Genomic DNA, 14,815 nt, shown 5'->3' on the forward strand with positions numbered 1-14,815 from the left:
GGAAATACCTCTAATGGAATCAGAAAAAATCTTAATCCACTCAAAACAAAGTAACATAGTGCCTGTTTGCACAGAAGTGTCTTTAAATATAATTGCCCTTAGCAACTTTTACCTTCAGTATGGATGTCCTTTTTTGTTACCTTATCTATGTTATGTTACATATTTTAGTCAACATAGAAAGTAACAGGCAACTCACTCAGGCATTCTTTAATAGTCTACCTTACAACAGATGTTGAAAAGTTTCAGCAGATTAAATATAAAATGTGTCTGCTAGGCATTGCTACTCCTTTCCAGTTTGCAAGTTCTGTAAGCAATGATGGAACATTAGTCTAGCAAAGAGGCCTTGGGAAATATTTGTTCTTCGACCTAGTCTCTGTCTTCTACACAAATGGGCTATGTGCCTGCTCAGAGACCTCGTCAGAATCTAACAAACTCAATTCTCCTGCTTTGGGCAGGAACCCCACCCCCAGCCGCTATATGCGGCTGCGCCACTCCTCATCCCCTCAGTCTTTTCTTTGTCCGCACTTCAGTGAAGATTATGGAGTCTGCAGCTTGGCAACGAGTAGGATCTTGCTATCCCCTTGTTGTTTTTTCTCCCTGCTTCCTAGCAAATTTCTTTCTTTCTTTCTTCATTCATCGCATAGTAGCGTTTTCTCCTTGGTATTTTGTTTTTGCAGGTTTTTCCTTTGGAGCTCCGAACCTGGCTGGGATGGAGCATGGTGGCTGGCTGGCCTTCAGCGTTTATGCCAGGCACAACTAACTTTAAAAAAATGTACTCGATGCGGATCTAAGATCCTTTCCCCCGATACTCATGCCAAGTGTCTCTTGTGTTTGGGGGAATCCCACATTGTCGAATCCTGTCTGCACTGCCAGAAGTTTACAAAACAGGCTCGCAAGAATAGGGCTTCCCGCTTGCGCTCAGCCCTGTGGGATCTGGCTCTCTGTTCTTCTGAAGCCTTGGCATTGAAGCGCTCTGTTAAAATGGCTTCATCGGTGCAGTCAGAGCATGCAACATCTGCTCCTGTGGAAACTGAAAGTCCGTCCCCGATACCGGTATCAGCGGCCTCTGTTGCTCATCCTTCTACAGCGTCGAGCGAACCAGCATGCTCTGATCTCTCTCACATCAGGCACACATGGTACCGAAATCCTCACCAAACCCCTCGGGACCGGTACCAAAGATAAAAAAGAAGAAGCTAAAGTTGCATCGTGATCTGCCGGTGGGTCATCACCTCCCTCCAATACCTAAAAAGAAGAAATCAACTGAGGCTCCTGTGGCCAAGAAGGCTAAAGTGGCTTCGGATCATCCCATGCAAAAATCATCGATTTCTACTAGACCTAGTTCACCTATGGCTCCTGAGTCGGTGGACTTGGCCCTCAATCAGGCTAGATCAAGTAGGGAGCGTTTCTCGGTGGCATCAGATGAACACAGTTATGGCTTGCTAGAGGAACAGGCCTATTCCCCAATCAAGCTTGCAGAGGATGCATCGTGGTTGCCTAGGCGCCAGTCGCCCCCTCAGAAGCACCAAGAGAGTGTCCCGCTTCGGGACCAAGAGGCGCACTGTGGTTCAGAAGAATGTTCCTTGATGTTCCAACAGGATCACTTGGTACCGTCACAGCCAATCATACCATGATCGATACCGAGCACTGGAATATTGATCCCCTTTAGTTGACGTAGAACTTTCTTACAGTGCGTGGCACCAGGACTCCGGATTCTATGATCGATACCAACACAACCAGTCTGATTATTTGGACTGTGCTCAAACTCGTTATGGGTCTCGTTTCTCAGAAGGTCGCATGTATGGACACTCAGTTCCTTCCATTGTGAAAACTCTCGATTTATACCTACCCTCTGTTTCCTGTCTTTCAACCAGTTAGCAGTCCACACATGTACTTGTCCCCTTATCCCATGACTGCTAAGTTTTCTCAGGAGTATTTGATGAGAAACTTTGTCAAAAGCTTTTTGGAAGTCCAGGTATACTATGTCAACTGGATCACCTTGATCCACACACTTGTTGACACTCTCAAAGAACTCCAAAAGATTTGCGAAGCAAAATTTACCTTTGCGGAAACCATGCTGGTTCACTCCCAGCATGGTCTGTTCTTCTATGTGCTTTACAATTTTATCCTTGAGGATGCTTTCCATCAATTTGCCTGGAACGGATGTTAAGCTAACCGGCCTGTAATTTCCCAGATTGCCCCTGGATCCCTTTTTGAAAATCGGTGTTACATTTGCTACTTTCTAGTCCTCTGGTTCAGAGCCCGATTGCAGGGATAAGTTATATATCTTAGCTAGGAGGTTGGCAATTTCACATTTGAGTTCTTTGAGGAGTCTTGGATGGATGCCATCCAGCCCTGGTGATTTTTTAGTTTTCTGTTTTTCCAGACAGTTTAGAACATCATCTCTTGTCACTTTTATCTGACTCAGTTCTTTAGCCTCCATCCCCGAAAAGCCTGATTCAGGAACAGGTATATTCTCAGTATCCAAATTAAAACCTTTGGTAGTAAATAATTTCAGCTTCCAGCATAAAATCTCTTAATAGTTTTAAGAAAACTTTGATTAGTATTTTAAGTTCAGGACTGAAAATTTTCAGCTAAAGCTTACAGTGTTGTTACAATATTTAAGGAGCCTGCGTGGTGTAGTGGTTAGAGTGCTGGACTAGGATCGGGGAGACCAGAGTTCAAATACCCATTCGGCCATGTTACTAGCTGGGTGACTCTGGGCCAGTCACTTCTCTCTCAGCCTAACCTACTTCACAGGGTTGTTGTGAGGAGAAACTCAAGTATGTAGTACACTGCTCTGGGCTCCTTGGAGGAAGAGCGGGATATAAATGTAAAAAAATAAATATAAATAAATAAATAAATATCCATCACTGTTATATTTAAAAGTGCAAGTTTCCAGCATCAGGTTTCATTATATATTTTAATATCTGTTTTATGATCAAGTGTGTGCTTTTTATAACCTAGTTTTAAAAAGAGATATCAGCAAGCTTGTTCATAATTTTTTCCACAGTAGGAGTCTCATAATAAAAAAAATTTTAGTTCCAATATGCACCACATAAATATAACAAATATTTTTACTTTTTAAGTGACAACATGGCTTCAAGTGATATGTCACAGTAACAACATATCAGCCATTCAGGTATGTTCATTTTGTTCATTCCAAAATGTCATTTGAAGCAGTATATAGCATTTGAATGTCTTTTGAAAGGTTTATTTTAATTGTTTTAAATTACAGCAGCCAGTGAATCCAGTGCAAACCACTTCTTGCCACTGCTGTCTACATAAACTCCCGCAAAGCCCTTGTTGGGGATTACCTAGATTGTCAGGAGTGCGCCAGACTGTTTGTTGGTGCCTCATTACTCATCGGGGTGGGGATTCAGCACACCATTGAAGAGCGCTGGGCTTTATCCCAGAGCTCACCACCACATGGCCCTGACACTGCCACATGATCACTAACAGTGGCTGGAGCCTGTTACTCCTCTGTTATGCCAACTGCTTTCGTTGTCTGTTCATTTCCAGGCCCATATCAAAGTGCTCCTTCTTGCCTTTTGAAGCTCTGAATAGTTTAACTGTTTGTTAAACCACCTTGAGAGCTAATAATTGGTGGTATGTAAACATAATAAATAAATTGCCTGAGGCGAAAATACCTGAAAGATAATCTCTTTCATACATAGCTGGATCATCTTTAGAGGCTCTACTCTCTGAAGTCTGGTGAGTAGTTCTGAAAAGGCAGGGCTTATCAGTTGTGGCCTCTGTGTTGTGAATTGTGCTTTCTAGGGAGGCTCACCTGATTCCTTCATCATTCTGCTTTTGCTGAATCAAGGAGACTTGCCTTTTTTAGAAAATCCTTTGGGATTCCAATGAACTGATCTGTGGACCTGCTGATGTTTGCTTCTGTCATTTGGTTGGTTCTTTGGAGGGGCATTTTTTAATTTTATTTTATTTATTGATCATATTTATATACCGCCTATGTGTACACAATTTAGGCAGTGTACACAATTTAAAACAACAGATATAAAACAGAAACAATTTTTGAAAAAGGAAAACCAATATCAGAAACTAAACTTGATACTATGCTGATTGGCAACCAAGCTGCTTGGATGCAGAAAATTCAAATCTGGTTCTTTGCATCCAAATTGCTACAGAAAGAAGAGGCTACTTAACTATCTGTGAAAACTTAGGTGTCTCACCAACTAACCAAAAGGGGTAGAACTGGAAATCCTCAAAGGGTTTATCCATTGAAAATTGGTTCAATAGGGTCTGCAAGATCGCATTATCCAAAAAGCTAACCCATCAAATCAGGTTAGCTACAGGAATAACAAAACAAGATGAGTTTTTGGAAATCTGATTTCCATTTATTGAATATGTCAATAAGGGATGATCAGTTTGTAACTCTCCATCCACTCAAATCAAATTTTGGAATGATGTTCTTTCTTGAATTTTGTTTTCAGTTGTCTCCTATCAAGTTGTACTTGCATGCTCAGCAACCGACAATCTCTTCTTAACACTGGACTTGCGTATAACTTACAATGGCTCTTTATTTCTGGATTATGTTTGAGTTTTTATTGTTTGTTCTTTTCCATTCCTGCACAGTTTTTACAGATGTGCTGTACTGTATTTGTTGAAAATTAAATTAAATTAAAAATAACAATTTCATAAGATAAAAACAACTAAACAGTTAATTTCAGTTAAGTCCTGAGAAAACAGGTGTGTCTTGATGGTCTTCCTAAATGCAATCTGAGGTGGAGATGTATTTTGATATTCCAAAGCCCCAGGTTAGCCACAGAGAAGGCCTGATCCCAAGTCACCACCAAACAAGCTGGCGGCAACCATAACTAGACTTTCCCGGCTGATCTTAATAGGCAGCAAGGTTCATGGCAAATAAGGTGTTCTTTTTTGTCACAAGGTACCCTTAAGTACCTCAAGCCATTGAGGGCTTTATAGGTAATAACCAGCACTTTGTATTTTGCTCGGAAACATATTGGCATCCAGTGCAGTTCTTTTAAAATAGGTGTTATATGGTCCCTTTGGGTTGTCCCAGAGACCAGTCTGGATGCCGCTGTACAAGTAGCAATAGCACTTACATTTATATACCGCTCTATAGCCGGAGCTCTCTAAGTGGTTTACAATGATTTTTAGCATATTGCCCCCAACATTCTGGGTACTCATTTTACCGACCTCGGAAGGATGGAAGGCTGAGTCAACCTTGAGCCCCTGGTCAGGATCGAACTTGTAACCTTCTGGTTACAGGGCGACAGTTTTACCACTGCGCCACCAGGGGCTCTGTACAAGTAGTAGTTTTGACTACACACAAAGGCAGCCCCACTAGAGTGCATTACATTTTTTGTATTGTGTCATTTTTTCCAAGTGTTTTTATTGTCTAATACAATATGTTAATATGATTGTCTTTGTTAGCCATCTTTCATTAGAAAGAAAGGCAGAATAGTAAAATCTTAAGAAACAGTGCGCAGATTTCCTTGTGCATATCATGCCAATATTCTAAAAAGCACACTAAAGTCTGTTATTACAGTGGACTGGATTCTAGTTGGATCAAATGTAATCTCTAAACTAATCCAAAACACAATTTTCCAGTAAATCAGTTTCATAACAATAACTACTGCTTCAAGATATTTGACACTTTTTGTAATGTAATATCATTGGATTGTGTAGTAATAAATAGAAAGTGACTGTATTTGGCACACTTGTCATATTGCTTGCAGTATAGCTAGAACAGCTACATATCTTCAAAACACTCAGCTGTGTTTGCATCCCTTTACTTTAAACACTCAAATAACACAGTATTTGCATTCCATTTTTAAAGGATACTTTGTATGAACTTACAGGACATTTTCCACTGATTTTTTAAAAAAAAAAATATCTGAGTGTTTTGGTGAATGTACCATAACTAGAGTGAACTTCTTTCTTCTTCTTCTTCTTCTTCTTCTTCTTCTTCTTCTTCTTCTTGGAGGCAGGCCAAGGTATTTTAATACTTGACACATTCTTCTTCTAGTAATATGTTTTGGCGTTAGCTTAAGTCTGGCTTGTTTCAAATAGTGGTACATTGTTAGCATTGCTTGATTGTGGAAAACTCATTATTTCAGTTCTGTGGTTGTTTGTGATCTTGCACCATTTGTGAGAAAGCAAAATTAATTATATAAATGTATACATAACCACAAACGTTGCACAGAAGTTATATTTCCGTTTTATTGATAAATGCATTCAAATATATTCAAACATTTTTTGAAAGATTTGGCTTATACTGTATATTATAGTATTTCATCTCTACTCGTACTGTGAATTCAATTCTGTTTTTAAATATTGGAAAGGTGAAATGTTTGCCCTATTGAAATATTGCTGTTATGTTGTGTTACGAGCATCAAAATAAGAACTGTAAGCTCAACCACACAATATTTTTCTCCAAACTCATGAACGTAGCTGTCTAGCAACTGAAATTGTTTCTAAAAGCAAATAGTAGGCTTATTCACACAATGAGAAATGGGATAGGACAAGAGGGTGGAACCCGCCTACCAAGCGGGAGGCTAGCAGATGATCGCTGTCTGCACCTCTCCTTTATTTTTACCTAGGACACAATCAGAAACCAGGAGCACACACAGCTCCTAAACTTGGGTAGGAGGCTTGTCCTTCTTTATTTCTCATTAATAAATAAATCATGTGAACGAGCTTAGTTTCAGCTCTGAGTCTGATGTACTTTGATAAGGGCACTAGCCTTACAATGCAGTTTCTTCTCCCTGTACCAGGGTAGGTTGTGTATCCACATTGCAATTAGGTTGTGGCCACACAAATGGCCTCTGCTCATGTGCAGAGGGCAGTTGAGTGAGGCCTGGCTGGGAGCCGGGACTATGCACTGCTACAGTCTGCTTGGGGGAGCGCCACTGCAGTACGCACTGGTAAGCACTAGCAGAAGCTTTTTCTTTACTTCTAAAGATGCCTCTCACAGCCCCACACCACCCTGGCGCCACCAGCCTGCCCTCACCATGGCTGCCCTAAGTTTTATCCTATTCCTTACTTTGATTGATTAAGTGCTGTCAAGTCGGTGTTGACTCTTAGCAACCACATAGATTCTCTCCAGGATAGACTGTCTTCAGCTTGGCCTTTAAGGTCTCTCAGTGGTGCATTCATTGCTGTCGTAATCGAGTCCATCCACCTTGCTGCTGGTCGTCTTATCTTTCCTTCAGCTTTCCCCAGCATTATGGACTTCTCAAGGGAGCTGGGTCTTTGCATAATGTGTCCGAAGTATGATAGTTTGAGCCTGGTCATTTGTGCCTCAAGTGAAAATTCTGGATTGATTTGTTCCATGATCCATTTGTTTCTTTTCCTTGCTGTCCATGGTATCCTCAAAAGTCTTCTCCAGCACCAATGTTTAACGCTCAAAAGCTTCAGTACGTTTTCTGTCATGCTTCTTCAAAGTCCAGCTTTTGCATCCATAGAGTGTCATAGGGAAAACCATTGTCTGAATGATTCTAGAAACATAGGAAGCTGCCATAGAGAGTCAGACCATCTCGCTCAGTATTGTCTACCCAGACTGGCAGCAGCTTCTCCAAGGTTGCAGGCAGGAATCTCTCTCAGACCTATCTTGTAGCAAGATGCCAGGGAGGGAACTTTGAACCTAGATACTCTTCCCAGAGTGGCTCCATCCCCTAAGGGGAATATCTTACAGTGCTCACACATGTAGTCTCCCATTCATATGCAACCAGGGCAGACCCTGCTTAGCTAAAGGGATGTCATGTAGGTATAGACACGTCATCTAAATACCCTTCCTAAGTCCTTCATTGCAACCCTACCAAGTGCTAGTCTGTGGAGTATTTCTTTACTGCTGAATCCTTTACTGTTGACAGTCGATCTTAAAAGGCAGAAGCTATCCACCAATCAATGTCTTACTTTACAGTACCTTTATCTAACTTTACAATCGCCACTCAAACCAGAGAAAGGGTTCAAGCCGAACCAGGCCTGATCAAATTCGATCTCAGACTTGCTCATCTCTCCTGGAGGCTGGTCCGGTTCACTGTTTGAAACAGAACTGTCAGACCAGCTGGGTTAGTGGCGAACCAGTTCTCCATCGAATGGTTCATGCTCACCCCTACTTCTGAGCAGTCCAACAAGGATGATAATGACCCCCTGTTTGTCCCCTGCATCAGAGGTATATTGCCTCAGAATTTGGAGCCAATATACTGTAATCTTCTATGTAATTTCAAATATTCAAAAACCAAGGAGGAAATAATGCCATTTAAGGAAGTAGCATATTAATACAGTTAATGATCTTGTGTGAGCAATCGACACAAATAAGCAATTTTTAATTACTTTCTTATGGGAAAGTTTTTTTTAATTGTTTCTGGTCTTCTATTATTTATTTATTTATTTATTTATTTACACAGTCAGACAGGTGTTATTGACTGGTTTGTTTTATCCAGACATCGAGTCCTTCACAAGGACCTGGGATGGCTGAATTTTATTATCAATGTTGTTGCTGTTATAGATATTGTCGCAGAATATAGGTTGTTCCCAGTAAAGCTGCTTTTTTGTAATTGGCTGATGGTGATTTCTATGGCCCCTAGGAGCCCAGAGTGGAGTTTCTTCTCACAACAACCCTGTGAATTAGGTGACTGGCCCAGAGTCACCCAGCAAGTATCATGGCTGAATGGGGATTTGAACTCATGTGTCCCTGGTCCTAGCAGCGAGGTGGCCAAATTTGCAGATGATACCAAACTCTTCCGGGTAGTGAAATCCAAAACAGATTGTGAGGAGTTCCAAAAGGATCTCTCCAAACTGGGCGATTGGGCAAGAAAATGGCAAATACGGTTTGATGTTGGCAAGTGTAAAATGATACACATTGGATTAAAAAAACCCACCTTCAAGTATACGCTGCTGGGATCTGAGCTTTCGTTGACTGACCAGGTGAGGGAACTTGGGGTCGTGGTGGACAGCTTGTTGGAAGTGTTGACTCTATGTGTGGCAGCTGTGAAAAAGGCCAATTCCATGCTAGGGATCATTAAAATAAAACTGCTAATATTATAATGCCCTTATACAAAACTATGGTGCGGCCACACCTGGAGTACTGCGTACAATTCTGGTCACCACATCTAAAACGACATTGTAGAACTGGAAAAGGTGCAGAAGAGGGCAACTAAGATGATCAGGGGCCTAGAGCACCTTCCTTATGATGCAAGGCTACAACACCTCGGGCTATTTAGTTTAGAAAAAAGACGACTGCGGGGAGACATGACAGAGGTCTACAAAATCATGCACGGTGTGGAGAAAGTAGATAGAGAGAAATTCATCTCCCTCTCACATAACACTAGAACCAGGGGTCATCCCATGAAATTGATTATCAGGAAATTGAGGACCAGCAAACAGAAGTACTTTTTCACACAATGCATAATCAACTTGTGGAACTCTCTGCCACAAGATGTGGTGACAGCCAACAAGCTGGATGGCTTTAAGAGGAGTTTGGATAACTTCATGGAGAAGAGGTCTAACAACGGCTACTAGTCAGAGGGCTATAGACCACCTCCAGCCTCAAAGGCAGGATGCCTCTGAGTACCAATTGCAGGGGAGTAACAGCAGGAGAGAGGGCATGCCCTCAACTCTTCCTGTAGGCTCCCAGTGGCATCTGGTGGGCCACTGTGTGAAATAGGATGGTAGACTAGATGGGCCATGAGCCTGATCCAGCAGGGCTGTTCTTATGTTCTTACCAAAGTATGAGTGACTGAGGTCAGGTCCAGCTTCTCCAAGTAGGTTCATAGCTGGTGTTCCAGCCATAGCTAGTTAAAAGGCACACCTGCACACCACTGCCACTATATTGGATAGTGTTCTGTGAGTACAGTTTTACCAAACAGTTCAGTTGGTAAAACTGATCATCCGTATAGTGAGGTAAATCGGGTTTTGGACAGGATCTCACTCCCTCTGAAAGACAAAATCTACACATCTTGGGAGTGTCCTGATGCTGTCCTTGGAGGCAGCTCCAAGGACAGCATCAGGACACTCCCAAGATGTGTAGATTTTGTCTTTCAGAGGGAGTGAGATCCTGTCCAAAACCCGATTTACCTCACTATACGGATGATCAGTTTTACCAACTGAACTGTTTGGTAAAACTGTACTCACAGAACACTGTCCAATATAGTGGTAGTTCTAGGTGATCACAAGGAAATATAGAAGGGCAAACGCAAGGACGAGTATACATTGATGTTTGTGAAGTGAAAACCTTCTGGTGTATAAATTTGTTTTGTTCCATGTTTTGTTTGCAAGAAGTATTTAGTAGTGAATTTTGTCATGTCTTGACCGCTCCCAGAAGCACCAACAAGTGAGGACATTTTGACAAAATTTCTTCAATTTAAAAGAGATTTGATTGGCATTCTCCCTGTCAGCTTTTTATGAGGGGACAAAAACTATTATTAAGGGTTGTTCTCTTACAATTATATATTTTTGTCCCCTGATAAAAAAACTGGTAGGGAGAATGCCAATCAAATCTCCCAGGATAAGGAGTCCCAGAGAGCATGTGCCACCAATGAGGAGACCCTCTCTCTTGCCCCCAAATGAGGTGCCACATGCAAGACAACCTTTCTGGATTATCTTCTGGAGTGAACAGATGTCTGCTCAAAGAGCCTGCATCTGTCAGGGCTCTCACGGATGCATTCTGGACCAGTTTCTCAATGGTACTCAAGGGCAGTCCCACATTGTTGAAAGTAGACTGTTTTCCTTAGGGCCTAATCCTTTCCTAGGAGCCTACTACATGCCTGTTAGCTAAATTCCTTATTCCGTGCTCCTCTGCTTGGTTACCAAAGCAACTTGAACCTTGTCGAGCCTAGATTGCACCTTCTGATGTTGCACCTCCTCCCACCTTAGCCAGCTGGCTGTCACAAGAGCTCAAGCCTGCTGAGCCTCTGCATATATGCCTATGATATATGCAGATGTCTATCCTTGGGAGATGGAGGAGGGAGTGTATTCTCCATGCTCAGCTGAATTCTTCTCTTACCTATTCCTCAAGAACTGCCTAGCTTCACATTGCAGCATATCCACAAACTATCTGACTTGAAATTTAAGGAAAGGATTGGGTTCCCAGCAATCCCCTAGCTTGACAGTGCAACAGAAGCAAGAGAACTGTGAGAGGAAGGAGAGAATGGAGCCCTTGAGTATTGGTACTTCATAGCCAAATATTTCTCTCTTCTACTACTACTACTTCTCTCTCGCTCTCTCCCTCTCTCTCTCATTCTCTCTCTCTCTCATAACTAATCATGAGAATTTAGCAAGAAATTTATTAAGTGGAGTAAAGATACCACAATTTCAGCAGTACACTTAGAAATTGCTTTCATCCTTTGGACTTTACTAGACCTCTTCAAGCAAAGCCATTTCACTGTGGCTACCTGACCATCAAATATTTTGGGCAAGTTAGAGGTAGATCTGCCCCCTTAAAAGCTCTAGTTCCAGTAATAAACCAGCTGCCTAAAGCAAAGGTCCCATTGTTAAACCTAGGCAAATTATTTCTTTCATGACCAGTTACTTAGATGGAAGTGCCCCTTGCTAATGTGTATTCTGCAGAAGATGTTCAGGATGCCATGGAGTCTGTAAAGTATATCTGTTGCATCAACAATCACAACCAGTCTTGTGAATGTAAAACTGTAAATTTAGAAGAAACTAATGTCAAAATATTTCAGAACATGCACATGATTATTTAAACAGCAGCTTCCACAGCTGGAACAGGGAAAGTTTACACAGGAATATATGTGTCATCCTATGGCTGTTTTCCACAGTCTCATGGGTCTGGAGTGTGAATTAGTGGGGAAAGACATCCTGTTGCTACATCATAGCAATGTAATTCATTCTCGTCACCATCTTAGTTAATGCAGATTTGTTGGGGGGGAGAGGTTGATTTTCTGATTCAGCTTGTTTTCATAGAACATGCTTTGGCTTGCCTCAGGCAACCCTGAGTGTTGTGATGATGGATGCATATCACAGCAGAGTTTTACAGTGCTTGTTCTGTATTTTTGAATATTTGTTTGTGCACATCTCCATGAATGTTTTAGTACTGTGATGTAAAGTAAAGTAGAATATGTTTTGGTAAGGAATTTTGCCCACAGTTTTGCTAATGATGTGAGATCCAGTAACAAGTACCTTTCCTACTACTGTGAGGCTATCGTAGATGGGTTTTAGTAGATAGCAAAAGCTTCAACTTGCATTGTTCCTATAATAGTGAATGTAGATTGCATTGCTTTAAACAGCATAAAAATTAGTACACATGAATGATGACACGATGAAAAAAATCTGCCTTATCTACTATCATCACAAGAGCAGCAGCAGCAAGCATGAAACAATGGGAAGTGGCCATAGAGCATATGCTGTGAATGCATAAGTTCTCTGTTTAAATTATCAGCATTTTCCAGTTCAAATGATCTGAGATACCAGAGCTGAGAAAGTTCTCATTCTGAAATTTCAGAGAGCCACTGCCATCAGAACAGACAATACTGGGCCAGATGGATCAATGTTCTGCTTTGCTAGGGAACAGCTTCATATGTTCATAAATTAGGGGGCTGTTCTCACAAGCAGCCAAGCCCAGGCTTAAGTAGCCAAGACTGGACTTGTCTGCCTATGAGAACCGCTGGAATCTGTATAGATCCTGCGTTTAGCTGAGGTGCTAAACCCTTAACCCGACTCAGCTGATTGTGTCTCAGCATGAGCTACTTGCAGCTCGCACTGAAACAGAGACGGGCACCTAGAGCGCCTGTCTCCTGGGGGAATTTCCCAGTACACCGAGGGATTCACAGGAGCCTGGACAATGGGTCCCAGCCTCTACTTACTAGTGCTGCTGAGAGCAGCACAGAGAGTCATCCGCGCAGCTATCAGTGCTGGTTGTGTGGGCGCGCAGCTGCAAAGGATCGTCTGGGGGTGGGGGAGATAGGTTGAACCCTGCATTCTCACATGCGAGTGTGATTGTGTGAATAGCCTCTACAGCTGCTTGTCAATTGGATCCTTTTTTTGGTCCCATCACTGAGCATTTAATATGACCTCTTATCAAAAGAAGACAATTGTGTCTGTACACAATTAGTAACCATATAGTCTCCAAATTCTTGTTTCCTTCTGCTGTTTTTGTTGGCAGTTGAATGGTGGAGATGACATTTTTACTATAAGGATATAATAGCAAGGAATTGATAGAATTGGTAGGACTTGGTAGATCCAAACTCTAATCAGCACCTGCCAATTTTGACTTGAAGACTGGATTAGACTTGGTTTATTTGTCTGTCTTTCTGTCTGTCTGTTTGTTTGTTGGTTTAACATATTTCTATACTGCCCAAAACTTGCATCTCTGGGCGGTTTACAATTAAAATTATTTAAACATTAAATCAATTAAACAATTAAAATCATTTAAACATTAAAATAATTTAAAACCCAACATTAAAATATTAAAACTATAAATCTAAAAGCCTGGGTGAATAAATATGTCTTCAATGCCTTTTTAAAAGTTGCCAGAGATGGGGAGGCTCTTATTTCATCAAGAAGCATATTCCAAAGTCCAGGCGTAGCAACAGAGAAGAACCGTTCCCGAGTAGCCAGCAAACGAGTTGGCAGCAACTGCAGACAAACCTCTCCAGATGATCTTAACAGGCAATGGGACTCATGGTGAAGAAGACATAGGAGGCTGCTATATATTGAGTCGGACCATTGGTCTATATAGCTCAATATTATCTACACAGACTGGCAGTGGGTTCTCCAAGGTTGTAGGCAGGAATCTCTCTCAGCCCTATCTTGGAGATGCCAGGGAGGGAACTTGGAACCTTCCCAAAGCGGCTCCATCCCTTAAGGGGAATATCTTACAATGCTCACACATGTTGACTTACAATTCTCACACACATATGAATGCTCCCATTCATATGCAACCACTGCAGACCCTGCTTTGCAAAGGGGACAAATCATGCTTGCTACCACAAGACCAGCTCTCCGCCCTGTGTTTAAGATGTTCTCTTAAATACCCAGGGCCCAAGCCGTTTAGGGCTTTATAGGTAATAACCAGGACCTTGTATTTTGCCTGAAAATGTATTGGCAGCCAGTGTAGTTCTTTCAACACAGAAGTAATATGGTCTCTCCTAGATGACCCAGAGACCAACCTGGCCGCAGCATTCTGAGCCAACTGCAGTTTCCGGATTACGTACAAAGGCAGCCCCACATAGATTGTATTGCAATAATGGTACTTCAGAATGGTGTTTAACAGGGCCTCAAGCATTAAAACAGCTAGTTAAATTGACTATATTACAAGTTGTTTTTGTTTCCTTTGATGATACATACAATGGCATTTTCCAGATTATTCACTTTGCAGTATAAATAAGTTTGCAATATAATAAGTTTTTTAAAGTTCCCATTACTTATCTGTATTCTGAGTTAATATCAAGGGACTTGAAACCATCCCTATAGATTGTCTATATATAATTTCTGTCTTAATTTCCAGCACATTTTCTGATTTTTTTAAACTTAACTCCTCACTCACACTTTCAAACTATGTGCATCTTCTTTATATATATTTCTCTAAGGTGTACTCATCGCTAATCCCATGCCCGGTAGCTCTCGCAAGAGTTCGTGAGCAACTGCCAATTAGCGATGGGGATGAGTGGAAACTGCTGGCCAGGGGAACGGCCGAGTAGGTGGGGAGGAGAAGCTGTGGCCAGGCCGCCTGCTGGGAGAAGTGGCGGGCAGGCTGGCTGCCCCCCGAGGGAGAACGAAATGGGGCTAAAGTGGGGGGCGAGAATGAAATGAAGATGGGGGGAAGAGAGGGAGAACTAGGGGTTCAGATGCTCTGTGCCAGGTCAGCTAG

The 14,815-nt window shown here is 41.8% G+C and overlaps 1 protein-coding gene across 1 annotated transcript in view; it reads left to right on the top strand.

The window, feature by feature from the left end:
- The window catches only part of CENPP (centromere protein P), a 281,077-nt gene that overhangs the window by 171,316 nt on the left and 94,946 nt on the right, over nt 1-14,815 (top strand). The gene's annotated exons all lie outside the window — the stretch shown is intronic.

This window comes from Hemicordylus capensis, chromosome 2, assembly GCF_027244095.1.
Source record: "Hemicordylus capensis ecotype Gifberg chromosome 2, rHemCap1.1.pri, whole genome shotgun sequence".
NCBI lineage: Eukaryota > Metazoa > Chordata > Lepidosauria > Squamata > Cordylidae > Hemicordylus > Hemicordylus capensis.